This window comes from Pyrgilauda ruficollis, unplaced genomic scaffold (genome assembly GCF_017590135.1).
Source record: "Pyrgilauda ruficollis isolate IOZ18807 unplaced genomic scaffold, ASM1759013v1 scaffold46, whole genome shotgun sequence".
NCBI lineage: Eukaryota > Metazoa > Chordata > Aves > Passeriformes > Passeridae > Pyrgilauda > Pyrgilauda ruficollis.
Window position 1 is genome coordinate 743081 of NW_024526155.1, and position 20155 is coordinate 763235.

At 47.9% G+C, this 20155-nt stretch overlaps 1 protein-coding gene across 1 annotated transcript in view; it reads right to left on the bottom strand.

Annotated features, from left to right (window-relative positions):
* The window catches only part of CBFA2T2 (CBFA2/RUNX1 partner transcriptional co-repressor 2), a 58977-nt gene that overhangs the window by 16847 nt on the left and 21975 nt on the right, over nucleotides 1-20155 (bottom strand). The gene's annotated exons all lie outside the window — the stretch shown is intronic.

Below are 20155 nucleotides of genomic sequence, written 5' to 3' on the forward strand. Positions count from 1 at the left end.
GTGATCTGGACTTGGGCTGTGCCAGAAGTGACTGGAATGGGCCTGGGGTTGTAGAGATGAGCTGATATCAGCTACTCACAGCCCCACTCCTGTGTGCAGCCTCTGGTGTCTAATCTATGACCAGCTCAAACTGCAGCTTCCTTTGCAGCCTTGAGGGATGTCCCAGCTCAGGGGAGCAGTGTGACCACACTCCCATCTCCAGAGGCTGGGATCAGCTTCACAAGAGAAAAAGGAAGAAGTCTCCTAATGTAATAGTGGGATGTTTTTGGTTTTTTGAGAGGGGTGTTCTGGGGTATTTTTGGTTTTTAAAATGCAGACAGCTCAGCAGACAAAGCCTAAGGATCTCCAAAGCACAGCTCCTGTGGGAGCCAGTCCCAACCCTGGGGTGTTCTGTATTGCACTGCCAGCACCGCCAGTGTCCGTGACCCCAAAGAAATCACCCCTCTGGGATGATGGTCCCCACTCCTTGATCTTCAAGCTGCCTCTCCCTGGCTCCATTAACTCACTAACGAGATGTGAGCAGCTTGTCCCACCCAGGAACATGGCCAGGTCTCCAGCACGTCCTGCTGCACCCCAGATCAGGCTGTGAGGGAGCTCAACCCAACTTCCACCTCTCCAGTGATGCAAGCTGGGCTTGGGACCATTACCACCTAATTTGTTATCCACAGCTCTTACCAATATCTGTCAGCTGCAAGAAACTCAGCTTTTGAGCCCAGGCAAAGGATTAAATGCTGCATTCCCACAGAGCGCTGAATAGGTGGCAAAACTGTGCGCTGAAATACAACCCAAACCTGCTACTTCTTGACTCCCAACAACAAAAACGCTGCTTTTGAGAGCAGAGAAAAAACAAACTGGCACCTGAGCCCTTGTGCTGCTACCTGGGATCTGCTCTGTCAGCCCCAGCACCTGCTCTGCCACCGAGCTGCCTCATTTATTTTCCTTATGGCAAGTCATGGGGAATGTCAGCGAGGTAACAAATGAACTTTGTTATTCCCAGCATTTCTTTCTGCTGTTTGCAGGAAGGGAAAGCAGGGATGATACACACTGAAAACCCATGTTTTCCTGCCCTGTCAGTACAGGTGGAATAACTTGGGTTGGAATTGCTACAAAACCCACATCCCAGAACATTTGTGTCTTCATTTATCTAAACCTGCTTTCAAGAAAAGGAAAGAATTCTAGGCTTTGCTTTCATGAAGTGGGGAGATATTGAAGCCATGGGAAACTACTATTAATTTTAACTTATAATAACTACATTAATCCCATACTGCAAACTACTGTACATGTGGCCCTGCTTCCATACAATTGAACCCTGATGTGCAGACCCTCCCTGTCATTCTCATGCATGAATATGATATTCAGATGAATAACCATGCATTGATGTAGGAACATGACATCATTTATACATGTAGGCACCTATTCCAGCAGGTGAGCTTATCAGCAAGAGCAGGGAAAACCTCATTACTTTCTTTCCTCTCTAAATAAATGCAGCAAAATAATGAAATTTTGTACACAAATTTAGGGGTATTTCTACCACAAAAAGTCTGAGTTCCCGCACTCAGGCAAGAAAGGGACACATTGCTAAATGACCCAAATTATTAAATCAAAACAGCACTAGTTGTGCCTCTCCAGCACTCTGTGTCAGCTGCCCAATGACCATCCAGGGACCCAGTGTCACACACCTGCCTCCTCCTCTTCTCCCTCTTGCCATGAAACCCCTTTTCCAGGTCTACATGGCCAATCTGATATTGCCATAGTCTGGAGAGCATCCTTAACTTTTCTCCTACTCCTTCCTAAAATGTTCCTAGGGCACATTAAGAAAGCAGAACTAATTTGGTTAATTTATAGGGAGGGAGATAAATTTTGCATGGAATTTATAACCCCAAAATAAAACCAGCTACTGTGTCAGACACCAAAGCTGAAGCCCACAAGAAGCCAACACCTTCCTTTCCAAGCCCACTCCAACAGACAAGAAGCAAACAGGATTGTTAAATTTAAAAGCTTCCTGCTAATGACCTGGGGCATCTATAAATGCAGATAAAAACCATCTTTCTGAAGCTCTCCTTTTTTAGCCTACACATGTCCATTTAATGAGAATCATCTGAGCAAACCAGGCTGTGACCAAGGGCTTGAGTCAGCCTTGAGTTGACCTGGGGCTAAAACTGAGCTAGTGAGCTGCTCCCTGGAGAAAGGCTGCCTTCCTGATCTCATTCTTTCACTTCCACTCAAAAATATTTACTGGCTCACCAGGAGCAGCTTTTCAGTGCTGCCTCCATTTGCACAGGCAGGATGCAGAGACGCTCCTCAAAATGTGTGCAAGTCACTCAGCTGCGTCACTCACCTAAAGAGTCAAATGCCATCACAGATTTTGGATGATACTCTAACAAGAATAATTGTTGTCAATGACTGAATGCTCCAAGCACCAGGGCAAGATACCTGCCCAAACTGGAAACACTGCACTGTTCTCCTTCAAAAACTCCTCCTTCCAAACCTTACCTGGATCAGAAACACAAATGCTGCGTTACTTCTCAAGCAGTGCCTGCAGGAGCAGGCCAGACATATTCATGGCACAACACTTTGGCTGTCAAGCTGCCAGATGCCCAAACTTTGCAGTGACACGTGCTCAGCTCTGCACCAGGACCTGCCCAAGGTGACCAGGGACAGAGGCGGCAGCAACGTGGACACTGGGTGGGAGAGCTGCCTTCCCAGCCTCAGATACACTGGAATTCCCCATGGGAAGAGGACTCAGAGAAAACAAAACTTAATGAGACTCTGATTTAGTCCTGGCTCCATGCAGGAATTCCATCTCCTCCAGCAGTGGTGGATTTCACAGCTCTCAGCTGCTCGCGCTGCCGGCTGGGCACGGGCAGCTGCAGCACAGAGCAGCCTGTGCTCCTGCCCTAGATATTCCTGTGCCCCATTTAAGGAGCCCAGGTGTGCAAGAGACCAAAAACCCCAGAGCTGTGAGTACACCTGCAGCCCTCCCTCCCTCCCTGACACGCTGCAAGGCCCCGCGTTCATCTGGCTCCGCTCTGGCTGTCGGTGTGCACCAGATTTCCTTCGCTGCTCCAGTTGCCATCCTGGCGTGACAAATTAAAAAGGAACATATGTCAGGATTAAACGCAGCTGATGATTTTTCTTTCTGGAGAGGAGAAAGAGCTAAGTGAGACAATGGGACAAGACGCCAAAAAAAAAATCTAGGGTCTCAACTGATGCTCAGAGAGGTCCCACTCCTGCATTCCCAGCTCTCACAGCACATTTCAGAGGGCCAGTTCCAACACCAGCTCCAGACAGATCTCATCCTATTTATTTTCTTTAAAGAAGTCTTCCACCTATGGTGTTTAATATAAAGAGTGTTGCTATGACAGGTAACCTCAGCATTTATTTGCACTATAAACTGTATAAAGAAACTGCTTTATTAATCTCTTCGTGCCTGTGGGCTTGGGAAAAGGGAGAAGGCAGAAGAAAAAAAAAGCAACAAGTTAGGGAGTATTTCAACTACACTGGAATTTAAATTAATCCTTAAATTCCTTTGGCAATTAGAGAATAAACTAAGTGATGAAAAAGAAGTAAAAACAGTGCATGAGGAGAACTGCATGCTACCTTCCCCAAAAAAGCAAGATTAGGAACTGGAGAAGAGTGACAATGAGGCAGACAGACACAAATGGCCTCCTCATCCTTTTCCCAAAGTTCAAAATATAATTCAAGGCAGTACCAGGAGGGGCTTCACTCTGCTAAAGAGAGAGCCTTGATCTAGATTCCCTGGCAGAGCCATGGATTTGCTGAGACCAAGGAAAGAGAGGAAGAGCCACTGCTAGAGAGCAGAAAATGGGGATGCTTTATATGAATTTACAATGCAATGTCTGCATGGACACAATTTAATACAATCACCTCCCTGAGTGGTATCTTCAAGCCATTCCTGATGCACAGGTAGGATTCCCCTTGATTCCGTGGCATGAGAGTTAAGGAGGAAGGAGGAACTGTGGAATGATTTTGGAGCTGTCATTTGTAAATAAGCTGCAAAGAGTCAGAACTGTATCTCACCAATCCATGTGCCAGACTCGAGTTCTTCAGATTTCTGTAGAAGTCAAACCAATATGAGACAGCCCTACAACACCAGCAGCTATGCCCAGGTAAGGGTTTGCTTTTCCCTTTGGCAGCTTGCAGGACAGAGAACAGGCTCAAAATCAGACCTAGTCAACAAAGCTTTTATCACTAAGTGCTTACATTGCAAACCTGTAAATTAACAAAGGTGTTTTTTGAGTAAAAGGCTGTGTACAAGGGTTTGCCCAGTGATTCAGTCTCAGGAGGGAAAGCATGCAATGATTTCAAACAGAAAGAAGAAGTTTAATCAAAGCTGATGTTTTCAACTTTCATCTGGAACAGGTAGAACATATTCATAACCTAAAAAGCCTGTCCTCACCCCATAAAGTTAAAAGCCCCAAATTCATACCTGCCTCTTGAGAGCAAGGGACAGGAGAACCATCCCAGTAACAACAGCCAAGGTCACGTCCAGCAGGAGAAATTCTTTGGTCATCCACGAGCCAAGGTCTGAGCTTATTCCAGAGCCAGTGGATAAACAGACATCCCAAAGGGGATCCAGCCCGTCCCAAAACACCCCTCAAAGCAAGGGAGAGCAGCCCCACCTCTCTTTCCATTGGCCCTGCCACCTCAGGGGAGCACTCGGGCTAGAGGCATAAATTATAGATCACCCACAAGTCAGCAAAATGAGCCCTTCCTACAAACAGTCCTTGGAACTTCCCCCACCATTTACACAGATCAGAGTCCCTGGTTTTAGATAAAGCAATGCCAAACTTGGCTAAATGGATAGAGAGGTCACTGGACAGAGGGAAACGGAGGGACAGACCTTTAACAGCCCCCTCTGACCCAAAATGCTCCATAACTGTGCAAGCAGCTCATGCTGCAGGCAGGCCAGGGAATGCCCCAGCCCAGCCATGCCAGCCCTGACGTCCCAGCGAGGAGGATGTGCTGCAGTTGGCTCGTCACAGGGTCCCTGTTGATCATCTGAATGCAGACGAGAGGCAGCATCAGTGTAACCTGACCTGATAATGTAAATAGGGTGAAATGAAATATGGTTCGCCACCTCCCCAGCTTTGGCGAATGTTTATTTTGAATAACATGCTTATCTGCTCCAACTGCTCACCATCTGTTTTCAGTCTCCACCAAGCTAATATTTTTCACATTTAGGAACTGAGAAATGGGAAGAATTACATTTAAATTTTATTAACATCTTTCCTCCTCTCCAAGGTTGCCTTTCCCTCCCCTTGATGGCTCTAAGCCATCTGTAGAGCACCTTTGCAGTTCTCCAAGGCATGCAGATGAGAGGTGATCTACATGCAAAGCAAGAGCATCATTACTCAGGCTTCCAGAAGATGCCATTTACCGCTTCTCCACCGCAATTCCCCCCCTCACCTGCTTCCAGTCAGCTTCCCCCAAGCTCAAACTCCAATCACATCGTCAAGGGAAAAGTAATATTTTATCTTTTTGCAGCATTGCTGCATCAAAAAGCGATGGAGGGGGAAGATGACGATAAGCATCAGGAACAAGGCAGCCAATACAGCAGCTTTCAGAAAAAAAGGATGGTTGGGTCTGTCCCAATTTGGAGGAGAGTGAGACACTGGGAGGTCTGTAGTCAAGATGACTTCTCTCTACAAATATTGACATTTATTTGCTTGTGGGGTGGTTTCTAGAGGTCTTTCTTTGCTTGAGTCAACAAAAGGTGATTTACAACCAGCACTGGGGGACACGAACGTGTGCCATAACCAGGTCACCAGCAAGGGCTGGTCACACGAGGTCCCTGTCCATCCTCCTCCCTCCATGCCATGCAGTTGGCCAAGATGCTACTACAGCAGCAGTGGCAGTGGGCAACTCATGTCCCTGTACAGATAGTTCCTCCGCTCCATGTGATCAGCCTATTTTTACCCCGTTTAGCTCGGGTTTATGGCACATCCCAGCTCCTGAGCTGTAAGATGCTGTGGGAGTGGAGAGGGCTCGGCACCTCTCAGGAGAGCCTTGCATCACACAGGAGGGAGCTGCTGAGCCTGGGATAGGCATTTTATAAATCAAAAATAAACGCGTGTATCTCCATTGCCATCTAGTCCTCTCCCACACACAGCTGTTTCACTTTAAATCTCAATTCAATGTGAAACTCAGATAGAAGAACTTGAAAGAGCAAAGTATGTTATCGTTCACAAGCAGTCCAGAAAGCAGTTAATAAGGGAAATAAGATTAATAATTTATTCCTGAAGGCAGACTGCAGATCTTTATCCGTCTTGCCCTTCAGTGATTTTTATAAAATCCTATTAATGTGCCTGGCTCTAGGAACTCAGCAGTAGCACAGGTTGGATTTCGGGCAGTTCCCAGGCAGACAAGGCGCTGGCAGCTCCAGCTCTGCCTGTGCCATGGCCGTGTCAGACCCAGCAGCACAAAATGCCTGCAGGGCACTCCTGCCTCCTGAGCTCTGCCTTCCCCTGGGGCCACAGACTCAGGCCAGGACCAAACCCTGCATGTGGGATTCACCCCACAAACTATCACATCCAACACGCCCCACAGCTGTTGTACATCAAGCCCCCAAACTCATCTCGCTTCTAGAAGAACACAAACCACCCTGTTGTGGTAATCCCCACTCTCCTGCTCTCTCTCCACGAAGGAGGCAGGGAATAGTTACCCTGACAGCCATTTCCACCCAGGAGCTGTAGCTGCTCTAGCCACCACCACAGCCATTCCCTTCCCACACCACTAGCATGCCTACAAATAAATTTTGGGGAGCCAAGTTCATCCCCTGATGTCCCTGGCAGCAGCTTTTGCTCATCGCTGTCTCTAAGGGATGCTGTGAGCTCTGCCAGGGAGCCCGAGGTGCCCTGGGGCATGGAACCCTCCTCATCCTCACCAGCTGATTGCTCTGCCCTCATCAGAGACAGCCACCCCAGAGGGAGGCATACACTCCTGGAATATAGCCCAGGAGAACACATTCCTGGAAACCAAGGCCTGCATTGCAGTTTTAGGATAGGAAGCACTTTGGGGATTGAGGGGAGTGACACAGCCTGCCCAAACCACCCCTTCGGCTGGGTTATAACCTGAGGCAGGGCACTCGTTCAGCAAAGCCAGAGTTGCTCACTAATTCATTTGCTTAGATACCGCTAAGTATTTTGGTAATTTTTCATTAATTCCTTGTTCCATTTAACACTACAGAATGAAGACTATCTTTTTTTTTTTTAAATCACCCACTCCCATAACAATATTAAGCAATATTTCCTCCTCCGCACTATTTACTCCTTGGGCTAAAGCACTCGGAATGAAAAATGAAAGCAGTTACAGATATCAAACAGGCAATTATCACAATCATGGCAAAAAATTACTTCTTAAAAGTCTCAGCCTGCTGCACTGCTCTCCAAAGCCTCCGACTCCGAGTGGAACAACGGTGGCGGGAGCAAAGTTTCCAGATGGGAACATCTGCGTCTCATTTGCCTCAGGGAAGAAAACACCAGGAAGATTAACGGCTCCCGAGGCTGGTGGAGCCCAGACACAACATGTACAGAAGGGATACCATGGAGAAAGGCTTGGAGCAACAGCCTGCTAGCAAAGATTGGGATTTTTTATTTAATGATTATTTTGTGGCGTTTCTACACGTGGGGTAATGAGATGTCAGGGCAAAAGAGAGCTTGGGTTTTGCTTATTGTAAATGTTGTGTAAAGTGAAAGCAAGAATTGAGTTAATTATGCTTGTATTAAAAAAACAAAAGCAGCACTTTTACCATCTCAGCTATTTTTAGATAGAAAAATTAATTTTAAGTGTTGGCTTTAAGGGGTTACGCTCCTAAAAGGTCTGAAATTGCTCCCTGCCCAGAGCATCAAGGCCAAGGATTCACCCCTCTGGGGTCCAGGGAACACCAAGTTTACACCAGAGAGTAAGAAGTGATCCAACAAGTGGGAAACTCATGGTTGAATGACCCAGTCTCCCTTGGCAATGGCAGTAAAAACTTGTTTCCCTTAGGAGCATTCCTCAAATTCTGCCGCATTTCCGAAGGTGGGCAGGCGTATAATCCACAGGTTATACAGAAGAACAACTGAGCACTGTCATTTTGAGAGTGCAAGTCTGCTTTTCATTCTGCCTAGGCTAAACACCATGGAGTAAATAAAGCTGGAACTTCTGTACCTGTAAAATTTTGGGAGGTCCAAAAGAGGGGAAACACAGTGAAACAAGCTCTAAGTTTAGAAAGCATTTTCCACCTTAACAGAGGCTTTGAGACAGCCTTTAGGACATGATTTTATCTAGCCCTCATAAATCCTTTTAAAACTTGGCTTGCTGGCCATTTAACAAGCAGCTCCACCCTTCTCCTGCTCTCCAGATGAAACACATTTGCACTGGGCTCCATTTTGTTCCCTCCCTCTCCGACCCAGCAGTACCAGCAAAGCAGCAGAGCCTGGGGAACCGTGGTTAATTGGCATCCTCTAATTACTAATTAGCTCCAAGGGGCTCTCTGAAGCTCCAAACAGTCAATGGGAATGCATCCACTGATTTAAACAGGCTTGGGAAAAGCAGAGCTGCTGGAGCAGGCTCCAAGGAGTGACCCAAGGAACTGCACAGGGAACCCACAGCTCCCCAAGGAGGATCCAGCATGGGGCCACCACCACTGCAGCCCTTCCTGGGCTGCTCAGGAACGCCTCTGGAGGAGCCTCAGGGAGGGTTTTAGGGTTCTCTCCTCCAAGGGGAGCCTTCCCAGGGGGTTCTGGCTGCTCTGCAGCTTCTTCTGCACAAGCACCTCTCACACAGATGCTGCAATTAGAGGTGTCCGAGCAGCGTTTGTGGTTTAAAAATCCATCATAAGAGATTTAAGGCACAAATTCACCCCTTCACCACCCCACAAACTCTGTTTAGGACTCTGAGCCTCCTGGCTGCCCAACTTTACCAAAAGAGTTGAGGAGAGGGCAATGTGCACAGAGCAGAGCCCAGCAGGAGCCGATGGCCACAGCTCCCACTCTGCAGCACTGCCCTGCTCCCTGCTGAGCTGCTCCAGGAAATCCAGGGGAGCACTGCAGGTCTGGCATTCCCATGGCTTCCCCAGGACAGCCCCTTCCCAAGGGAATCCTGCAGCTTCTGCACTCTGAGTGTGGTTCATCCCAAAAGTGATGGTCACCAGGTCAGCGAGCCTCCTTTTTCACTACCTGGTGGTTTATGTCCCAGCTCTCAGTTTCAGTAGGAAAAGCTGTGGAAAAGGAGGACATTTTCTAGCCAATTCCATAAGAAATTTAGGAGGTTCTGAGAAGGATGCTCTTTCTGGGTCAGCACAGTGAGCCCCTTTGCTGAAGGCTTCCCACCACAGCCCCACTCTGCTCACTGCAGGATGAATCCCTGCCTCTCCAAGGACAACCATTTTGGGAGTTTCCTGTGAGAAAAGCATTCCATGGAGCAGAGGCCACTGCACTGCCTGGTGCATTTTTAACCCCAGGCAGCTGAGGGATGTTGTGATAGCCCTTATCACAGTGCCAGGTGAGCTCAGATCCCAATCCCACAGCTCCTGGCACTTCAGATCCTGCCTCTGCTCTCACTTAGCTGCTGGGAATAAGTTTGGTCACAGGCAGGACAAGTTCCCACAGGGATGTGCAAGGTCTGTACAAAAGCCCCCACAGATTGTTATGAGGGCAGCAAGGTTTACTCAAGTTTTTTGTCATCAGAGAACACAGAAATCCTTCAGCCACAGCAGCTCCTTCAGGAGAGACAGCCTTGTCTGTGCCAACATGTCCTTTCCCCAGGATCCCTGAGATCCACAGTGATCCTGCCTCGGTGGGTACAACAAACACAGGCACTGTCCATGACTCGGACAGGTCCCCAGGCCACACTGACACACCCCAGGGATCTGCACAGCAGGGCAGAGACAGCCTGGAGCACCTCAGGAGTTCAAGAAACACAAGGAAAAAGGGGAACAGCCTGAAAAATCATTAAATCTTTCAAAATAAAAGGATTCATTCAAACCCACCTTAAAATCACCCAGTGACTCAAGATTTGGGGGCTTTAAACCTGATTACTAAAGACATACAGGAGGAGTTTAAAGTCAAGCTTCAAAACCATTTAAGAAGACATCCCTCTTTCTGTCCTCCGTCTTCCAAATGCTGCTCCTTGATGGTTTGGTCTCCAACACTACAAATGAACATTAAAATCAGCGCTGACCTCAGAAAACAACCAGTACTGAGCAAATCTAGATTTCTTAGAGTATCATGAATATCACTGAGCACAGAGATCTGGGCTAATGAGAACAGGAACAGCAGCTCTGGGGTTTAAGAGTAGGGGTATCCAGTGAGTAGAGAGTACTCCAAATGAGTAAAGCACAAACTGGGATAAAAAAGTCTCTGCCTTCCAGGCAGACACAAAGCAGCAGTGCTAGCAGCTCAAGCACCACTACCAATAACTGCAAATAACAGCAATTAAAAAAAAAAAAAAAAAAAAAGCAAGGTCACTTCTGAAAGAAGTGAGATCTCAAGGCAGAAAACCACATTTAATCCATAACAACCAACGTGACCACAGAGAGGCACAAATAATACCAAGGACACCCAAAGCTATTAAAAAAGCCTATATTAAACTAGAAAAAAAAAAAAAAAACCAAAAAAAAAAAAAAAAAAAAAAACAAAAAAAAAAAAAAAAAAAAAAAACCAACAAAACTAACAACAAACCTGTTTGTTAAGCACAGACCAGGTACAAATCCTGACCATCTGGAGAAGGAAGCAGTCCAGAAACTCATAGTCAGATGGGCCAGTTTAGATGAAAACAATGGTCATTTCAGCAAAAACAAAACAGAAACCAAATCCAGTGCAAAACAAACCACTAACCAAGTTCTACCACAAACCCAAAATGAAGCAATCAAGGAAGGATACAGAAAAACATCCCCCTTGGGTCTCTGAAGTCATACCATTTCCAAATATAAAGCAGACTCTAACACAGTCTCCCTTCTCCAGATGGAGGCTGAAGAGCAGGAGCTCATCACTGCCAGCCAGCCCCAGGGCTAAAGCTCCATCAGGTTTTATCCAAAACTGGGCAAGTTGTCCAAGAAATCAAGGAGGAACTTGGGAAAGATTTGGGAAATCTTTTTCATCCTCACTATTTACAAGTGCCAGAGGGGACTCCATCCCTCTGTCAGTGTCTGCAGGGAAGGGTCACAGCAGGGACAGACTCTGCTCTGTGGGGACAGGAGGAATAGGCAGGAACTGATGGCAGGAAGATACACCTGAACGTGGAAAACTTTACTGTGTGGGATTGCCCAGGGAGGGCAAATATCTCCTCACTGGAGGTGTTCCAGAACTGTCTGGACACAACCCTGTGCCACGTGCTCTGGGATGACCCACCCTGAGCTTGTGTGAGCAGGAGTGTCCCTTGCCCCACAGCCAGGCTGGCTTTCCCAGGCAGCCCTGGCACTGCTGCCCACACCAACACCCTCTCATGCCCTGCTGATACTGCTGAGGTAGCCAAGCCTCACTAATGACTCCCCAGCTCCCTGGCTCTGTGGAGAGCTCTTCATTCACTTGGGCGCTAAGTGCATTCAGTGCTGCCCAGATAATAGTCCCTGCCATCACTGGCACACACAGGAGCCCTGCCAAGATGACAATTCTGCTTCTTAAAAACACTCCTCACACCACTACACAAATGGCTCTTCCTCTGTGCCCCAAGCCTGAGCAGCCTGTGGGAAATTTCCACCATCCCCTGGAGCTGGAAGCACAGGAGGAACACACTTAGGGGTGTGTTTTGGAGGATGTAGGGGCCTGATGATGTAGAGGGGTCCTTACATACCTGGAGCCCCATAAACCAGCACCTCCTGCAGAGTGCAGGCACAGGGAGATCACCATGGACAGGAGAACCATCAAAGTCCACTGTTTAGAATCATGGAATGGTTTGGGTTGGAAGGGACCTTGAAGATCCCTCTGTTCCAAACCCCTGAATATCTTCCACTAGAGCAGGTTACTCCAAGCCCTGTCCAACTGGAACATGAACACTGCCAGGGATGGGGGACCCACAACTTCTTGATCTGTTCAGGGAATGATCCCAGCAGAGATGGAGGCACAGCAGTGACTTTTTCTGTGTGCCTCCTTCCCCTCCCTCTCGTGGGCAGCAGAGGTGGAGAATTTCCATGGATAACCTCTGGAGACGCAGTGATGCACAGGGACTGGAGAGGGAAGGCTGGCTCAGCTGCTGCTGCACTCGCTTTCAACCCATCACACAGCCACACAGCACAGACAAGACTTTCCAATTCATCACTCTTAGGGTTGTTCTCAGGTAGTTACCAGTAACCTGCATTAACCTGCTCCCCATCAATGGGAGCACAGGGGAAATACAAAAACACAAAAAGCTCAATTTCCAAAATTGCGAGACCAGGGCACAAAACAACCCAGCAAACCCCCAAGTTTGTACTAAACTGCCATTTTCCTTCCCTGGTCACAGCAAAGCCTGTGACACTGTGCCTATAAATTTCCTCTAAAGATGCAGCAGTGAGGCAGAGCCCCATCTGTGCCTGGGCAGAGGTGAGACTTTTCACTATCGTGTAAGTGCAGGCTGCCTTTCAATTACACTCACCAGCCCATTAGGCAAATTAGATTTGCATATGAGAGGATAACTAGAAAGTCAAGAAGTAGGCCCTGAAGGAAAATACATTCTATGAGCTACATGTCCCCGGGAAGATGTGGACAGGGAGTTTGCTGTCCAACCCTTTAGGGCTACTTTAGGTTTTCATGGTGCTCAGGTGCCTCTCAGCACTGGCATGGGTTTGAGGACAGCCTCTCCACCAGGCAGAACTGAAGCCAGACAAAGACATTTGCGTTCCCTGCATCCCCACCTCCCTAAAAAGATGCCCATTTCTGCAGGGCTTTGCATCATTTGCAGGTTCTGCCTTGCAGTATGCTGGAGAGGAGATTAAAATACTACTGGTGTGAGAGAATTTCAATTGATCCCACCTGGCTTTCAATAATATATCACTGAAGTACAGAGTTATTTCCAGCACCCTAAGAAGGTCCAGAGGGACATGATACCCAGTGGTATGGCATTACACAGGTGTCCCATGTCACTGAGGACACTCATGTGGACTAAACAGTTCTGCTCAGGTGATTCTGAAGAATTCATCCGCCTGCACACACTTGTTTTTTTTCCTGGTGAGTGTATGCAAAACAGAGACAACCTAGCTCATCTCCCAGAATCCAGATGGCACTTGCAAACCTTGTCTGTGTATCAAATGTTGTTTTTTAGCTCAAGTGTCCCTGGTTGACAACACAGAACTTCACGATGCTATCTTTAGAGAGGCTTCTCTGCAAAGAAACACCCTTGGAGCATACGTTGCAGGAATATGCTAATGTGGCAGGGTGTTTTCAGCAGCCACAAATGGATCTGTTCCTGGGAGCTCAGACTCCACACAAGCTGAGACTGGCTGGAGATGAAGGGTCACCCAGTCCCTATGGAAAAGATGCACCAACAAGTTAAAAATCGCAGAGAAAGGTTAAGTTACACCACTGGAGAGATGCAGGGTGAGCTCACAGCAAGTGCACTCACACACAAGTGATGATTACCAAAAAATCCTATTAAATGAGTGAGGGCAGCTCAAAACAGAGAGCAAAATCTGAGACTTTCCATTCCTTGACTTCTCCTACAAGTTTAGAGATTCTTACCCTATTTCCTGCTCAGCTAACTGCAAGGATCTTATAAAGACCCAGTGATTTTTCTTCCTCAAGGTCTTCACTTCCTCCTCCACGTCTCATGCAAAGATAAAGCAGCACATGCAAAGTAAGTTCTTTAATACCAGCCCATTAATAAAGAACAAAACTCTACAAAACTTGCAGTTTGACATATTCCTGAGATGGTCATGTTACCGTCAACGAAAAAAAATTGTAGCAGTTGTTAAAAAAACTACCAGCACCCCCCAAAAAACCCACCCTGAGTTGTTTTCTATTCTCCTCAGCTCCAAGAACAAGAATCATCACCTGCATGTGAAAAAACATGAAAAAACCTCTGACTTATATACACTCCACAGTAAGCAGCAAAATGGCCTAACAAAAAACCAAGAAAAAACAAAGAAAGCTGCAGAAACAGGTTATGGTAGAGCTCAACCCTGGGATCAGAAGGTGACACCAACAGCACTGAGGTGGCAGAAATAACCCCTCATGCCTGCTGCTGAAAAGAACATTTCAGAACAGTGACATCAGGTAAAGCAGCAGCTTTTGAAAAAAGAAAGTGATCCAGGAGGTAGCTCCTTCCATATTGCAGGCGCTCACAGTAAACACCATATGGCCTGTTAATTTAATTAGGGAGAAGAAACCCCCTAAGTTTGAGATTTGACTTTGAAGGGTTTAAAGCAAGTCTGAGGAAAATCACTTGAGATATTCCATGAGGTTGCCTTGCCTCTGTCATCCGCCTTCTGACCCGCTGTACCTGGTGGCTCTCCCCAGGCTGCACAGCACCCCTAAAAGCTGGAATTTTTTTTAGAAGTCCACCACCTTCCCCACCACTGCACCTGCACAGATTCCTCCCAGGAAGATCCCAGGTGGTCACTGCCAGGCAGCCAAGCCAGGAGAGGTCTGGATCAGGAAGGAGGGATGTGCAGTAAATAAACCAAGTACTTCAGCTGAACAATATTCTCAGATAGCAACCAGAATTTTTATTTTAAATCCTCACAATCTACATTGGCAGGCCCCACCTGTCAAAGACAGGATGCAGCTCGTGCTGAAGGTCAGCCTGACAAATGGTGGAGCACCAATGCTGAGACACAAAGCCTCAGGGCAAGTCCACTCCCCATCCATAAGTAAGTTTGCATCTGTAATCTTGAGATCAACCAACCAAGCTCCAGCTGTCCCTAAAGACTTTTGTATCTGAGCAAAGCCTCAGTGCAGTGACTCTGTTTGCTGGATAAAATGTCATTCTCCGTTATGGATATATCTTCCATGTCTCTTTGTGAGCAGAGAGGGGCATTTCCAGCATCATTTCCAGCTAGAGGCTTGCTTTCCTGCATCTGTACCATGATGGGACACTGCAGCACCACTGCCAGGTCTCTGCACAAACTGCCCAGAGCATCACCAGCAGGAACAAGAGAGATCCCGTGGAAGTGGCTGCTGGGGCCCCACCAAGAATGCAAAGCCACAAAAGGTGATGATTCCTTGAGGAATGGCCTCCCAAGCTGGAAGAGCTGGGGCTTATGAGACTCTGGTAGCTGTCACCTTCAGCAGCCCCTGAGGGCCAGGCAGCAGCAGCGACACCTCCATGGTGCTCCAAGGACCACCATTCCCTGACAAGCTGCTCTGGCAGGAGCCTCCAGCACAAACCCCACCAGCACAGCCTTGGGGGTCTCAGCTGGGTGAGGGAAACCCAACACTTCTCCAGAGAGATGTGACTGACCAACCTCAGGCCTGGGATAGGGCTTTGGCCCCCAGGCTGCCCAGGCAGGGGCACAGAGGGAAGCTCTGCCTGATCCTCCAGCACGGGCACAGAGGGAAGCTCTGCCTGATCCTCCAGCACGGGCACAGAGGGAAGCTCTGCCTGATCCTCCAGCACGGGCACAGAGGGAAGCTCTGCCTGATCCTCCAGCACGGGCACGAGCTGCCACCCTCCTCTACTCCTGCCTGGCACAAAGTGGGTCAGGGCTGTGTGGGCTGATGGCATGTCACAGGACGTGACCCACCTGTGCTCCACCAGAGATGTCCCACAGTGCCTCGAAGAGCAGATGCATTTCCCAGGTAGGGCAGCAAGGGATGCTCCCTCCCTCCCTCCTCCTCTTACCAACTGCAGCCCATCTTGTCTTGAGGAAAACCCAGGATGCACCATACCAGCACTACCCCAGGGGATATTTCAGGCGGTTTGGACTTTCATGGAACCTGCTGCCCTGTAGATAAGTTGTACCAGGAGAAAATCGCATTGTTCCTAGAAATTTGTAACCTCAGTTGGCATGGAGTTTCTCCTTGGCTCCTCTCAACAGCTGAGTACACTCACAAATTAACATCCCACTTGTTTAATTATGTTTTCCTTTCCTATCCAGACCCAGGCTGGGATCTGTGTATCCCTTTAATAGGTGTGTCACAGCAGTATGCCAGAGTTTCCCATTTTTTAGTAAAAAAAAAAAAAGCACCAAAAAACAAGCCCAAACCCAGATAACAAAACATCTAAAGCCCAGCAGACTTCTTCCTGCTAGCAGGGAAACCTCCTCTCAGGACACTGCAAAGATTTAATTTACTACCAATTGCCCTCTGGTTATTTTACATTTATGGGGTGGGGGCTGAAGAAAGGAAGAAAGCAGAGAGGGTGTAATTAGCTTTGCTTGTAAAATGTTCATCCCAGTTGTAACAGCAACTGGAGCCTATCGGGGGCCTAATAGATTTCAGGGTTTTGTTGAAGCTGAAGGGTCTGTGTGGGGTGGGGGGAAAGGCTAGGAATAAAAAAAGGGGAAAAATATTAAAAAAAAAATCAATAAGTGGATCCTACATCTTGCCACAGCCCCATATGGAAGTAATCAAGCACAAGGGTGGCAGCTGGGGCCAATAACAGTCACCTGCAGTTGAGGGACGTGGGGGTTTGGGATGGGTTTTTAATGCTAATTTCCTGGAGGAACAATGCGGGAGCGGCTGAATGGGGAGCAGCGGAACAATGGCTGCACCTGGCGCTGCGGGCAGCGCACGGAGCGGCAGCGCCCGGCACATCTGTTCGCACAATGCCGCTCCCCCTGCAACAGGTCCGAGCTGCAGCCTCCTCATCCTCCCCTCCGCCACCGTTAGCCACACTTTTGGGGCTTTCGAGGGGTTTTTTTTGGTGAAAGGGATGGTTGCACAGCATCCCGCCGCCAGGTTGCGGCATCCCGCCGCCACAGACGAGGCGAGGAAGGAAAACTGACTCTTGGGTTTGAAGATGTACAAGTGTTGGTTCTTCTAAGTGGTCTTCTGGCCACCTGTGACTGTCCTCCTTCAATACCCCAAGTCGTGCTGCAGCCAGCAGAGATGGGAATCCCGCGGTCGGCATCGCGCCGAGGAAATTCAATACGCATTATTCTAAAACCTTAAGCTTAGCTTATAAAAATGCCACTGCCCAGCCCAATAAAAGGCATGATAGTTACACTTTAAAATGCTTTGAAACCTCTGAAATCGCTATTGTCCTGTCGGACATAAGCTGCTGACACACAAAGCCATGCTAAGGTCAAGGTCCCGCCTCAGAAAATTGCCTGCAGACCCAGGAACTGAACCCAAGCCTCTCCGTGCTGCACTTTAACTGTGGGATCACTGCTCACCATTTCTTCCTGGCTGCTGCTCCTGCTCTAAACAAAGGTTTTTCCAGCCATTCCCTGAACGCTGCATGAATTAAGGCAGTCTCCATCATAAAAATAAAAGTTGAACAGACTCCCAGAGACCTGCAGTGACGCTGCCCCCAGGGACTGCTCTGGAGTGTCTGTCGAAACACATTTCATACCTAGCTCCTAACAAGCAATCAGATATGGAAATAGTCACTAGATAAAGGCAAGCTTACAATCCAGCCCAGAACAAGTATGGATAAGCCAGCTCTTATAATGGGAAAAAACCCAACAGGCAACAGATTATGACCATCTCCTGCTCAGATTTAAAAACTAGCCAGCATTGACTTAAATCTGCTGCGTGTGCCCAAGTCCTCAAATGACTGTGTTCAGCTCTCCAGTTATACTATAAACATCACACATACACGTCAAACAAATCTTGTTTTTTGTCCAAACCTTAAAAAAACAGATCTGGAAAAAACAAGAGGCCACCTGGCTCCCCCATCCCATCCCATCACCGTGGGAGAGCGCTGCCTCCTGCTAAATGCTGCTGGTGGTTACTGCATTTATGGGTCAATTTGGGGACTGGAGGGCTGACTGACTTGAAAACTCAGCTCCTGCAGTCAAACCACACAAACCTGTCAAACCAGTGATAACCTCTACAAGCCAGACTCCACCGTGCGTGATGCAAGACAAAGCTCTGTACAGCAGCAGTAAAATCATCTGGGACTCACACTCAGTGAGACAGGGGAGGCAGCATTAAGTGAAACCCTGCTCTCTTGGGGACCCTGGTCCTGTAAGACTGAGAAGAATAAACCAGAAAAAAACCCAAACCCAACAGCCTGACCCAGGATTCACGTGAGCAAAGCTCCCTTTGCTTTGGCGGGTTTAAACAAGCCTCTGCAACACCAGCAGATGCAAGTTGCAAAAATAGCAGCATCTTGGAAGTAAGCAGGGGCTGTGGCTCCAGTCCCTGAGCAGAGCAGAGCCTGGCTTGGCATTTTCACTATTAAATGGAGTTTCTGCTCTTTTCCTCGGGGCATTCCCTGTGTAATAGAGTTCTCAGATTAACGATTTATTCTCCTTGCCTTCAGCAATTCTGCTCCTTCCTCAAACCCTTCAAATCCTTCCTTTGGCTTAGCTGCACTTTCCTGTTGGCAGTATTTGCCCAAACTGCCTTTGCTTTACTCCTTTTTCCTTGTTTCCCACACTGGAGTCTCTGAGTTTTGTATTATTTGTGTGTTTCTCTAACTGCTGGATGTGCTGGGCTACCTGGCTGTGAAGGGCACACAGTCATTTAGGTGAAGCCTAGGTAGTTCCAAAAATCAGACCAAACATCTTTTCCATATTAATAGTGAAAATCATGTCTTCCAGCAGACAACAGCAGGGGGGGAAAAAAGTGTATTCACTTGGATGTCCTGTACCATTTCTATAAAATTATTAGGTCTGGTGACAGTTTCAAGCCACCCTCTTCCCCAAAATACAGCCACCTCTCATCCAAGCACTCAGCTCATCAGGCACCCTAAATCCTTTTTAAAAATAAAGGAGCCTGAGGAAAAAAAGAAAGTTTCCTGCAGGGCTTGAGCAAGACTACTAAATTAGTTGTTTAATGGCCAAATCGTGTTGCCCTGATGCCGGCAGAACTTCCGTTTGCTTAATCAGGGCTCGACCTGCAAGGAGACCACAGCAGCAGCTGCTCCAACACCCTGCACTGCCTTCACAAATTCGGGAAGTCTCCAGGAGAGCAGCAGCAGAGGACCACAGCTCTTTGCTCCTAGATATCATCCCACCCTGTATGGCTTTGCTGGACATTTTTGGGGTTTGAAACTCCTTTGTGCTGCTGCACTTTGAGACATCGAAGCGCACACACTCCTTCTGCCTCCTCTCCAGGGACACACACGAGGTGTTCGGTGTGTTTCTAGAATCAGATTTGTATTTTTTAAAGCCTCTACCCAAATGCTTACATGCTGCAAAAGAAGGAAAACCTTAGGGTGGCCCATGGAGTGGCCAAACTGGCCGAGCACAGAGCTGCAGCCCAAGCACACTGCCAGAGAGTCCAGCCAGGCTCTCCCTCAGGAAACCCCATCATTTGGCGTGTTTAAAGCTAACCCGGACAAAGCAGCACCAAAGGGAATCATCCTGCACCAGGCAGCCCAGCAAATATTCCTCTCTCTTTTTGCAGTCTGACAGCAAGCGATGCTCAGCCACGTTTCAGCTCCCCAAACTTTGAGTGTGGATTTTGGTGCATCTCCTGTGGCTGGGCAGGATTTCTCCAGCACATAAAATGGACTGAGTATCATTGCACAGGAGCTGAGTGGTGTAGGGGGCAGAAAATGCTGGTAATACTTGGGGGAGCAGCTTAAACATGCAACAGAGGGATCTCTACAACAAGCTACACCAGAGGGTCAGAGGAATAATTTCAACTGCTGAACCTTCCCAAAAGACAGGGAGGGGGCAAAAGGGCAAGTTGAAACTAAATATGCAAGATCCAGGGATTACAATAGAAAAAGAGAAAATACAGCCTGTCTACAGCCCGACAGTCAAAATATATAGGGGATGTGTGTTCTGGTACCACAAGATTGATCTGGGAGATTAGATGCTGGGAGCATCAGTTGCTGCTCAAGGAGTGCAAAGACAAAAAGGGAGCAGCCTCTGACACAATGCAGAGAAGCCCTGAAAACACGGGGGAAATTAAGGAAATTTGGGAGCCAATGGAAGAAATCCACCTCTGCAGTTTACACTCCCCCCCTCTCAGCTTCAATACCAGCATGCAGAAACCAGAGTAACCCTAGGCACAGCAGAAAAACACGTTCTGCTAAAACACACAAAACCCTTCCTGCATTGCCATTTCCCCAGAAAACGCCAAATCCCAGTCCTCTGCTCACGGAGTGGGGGGGTGGG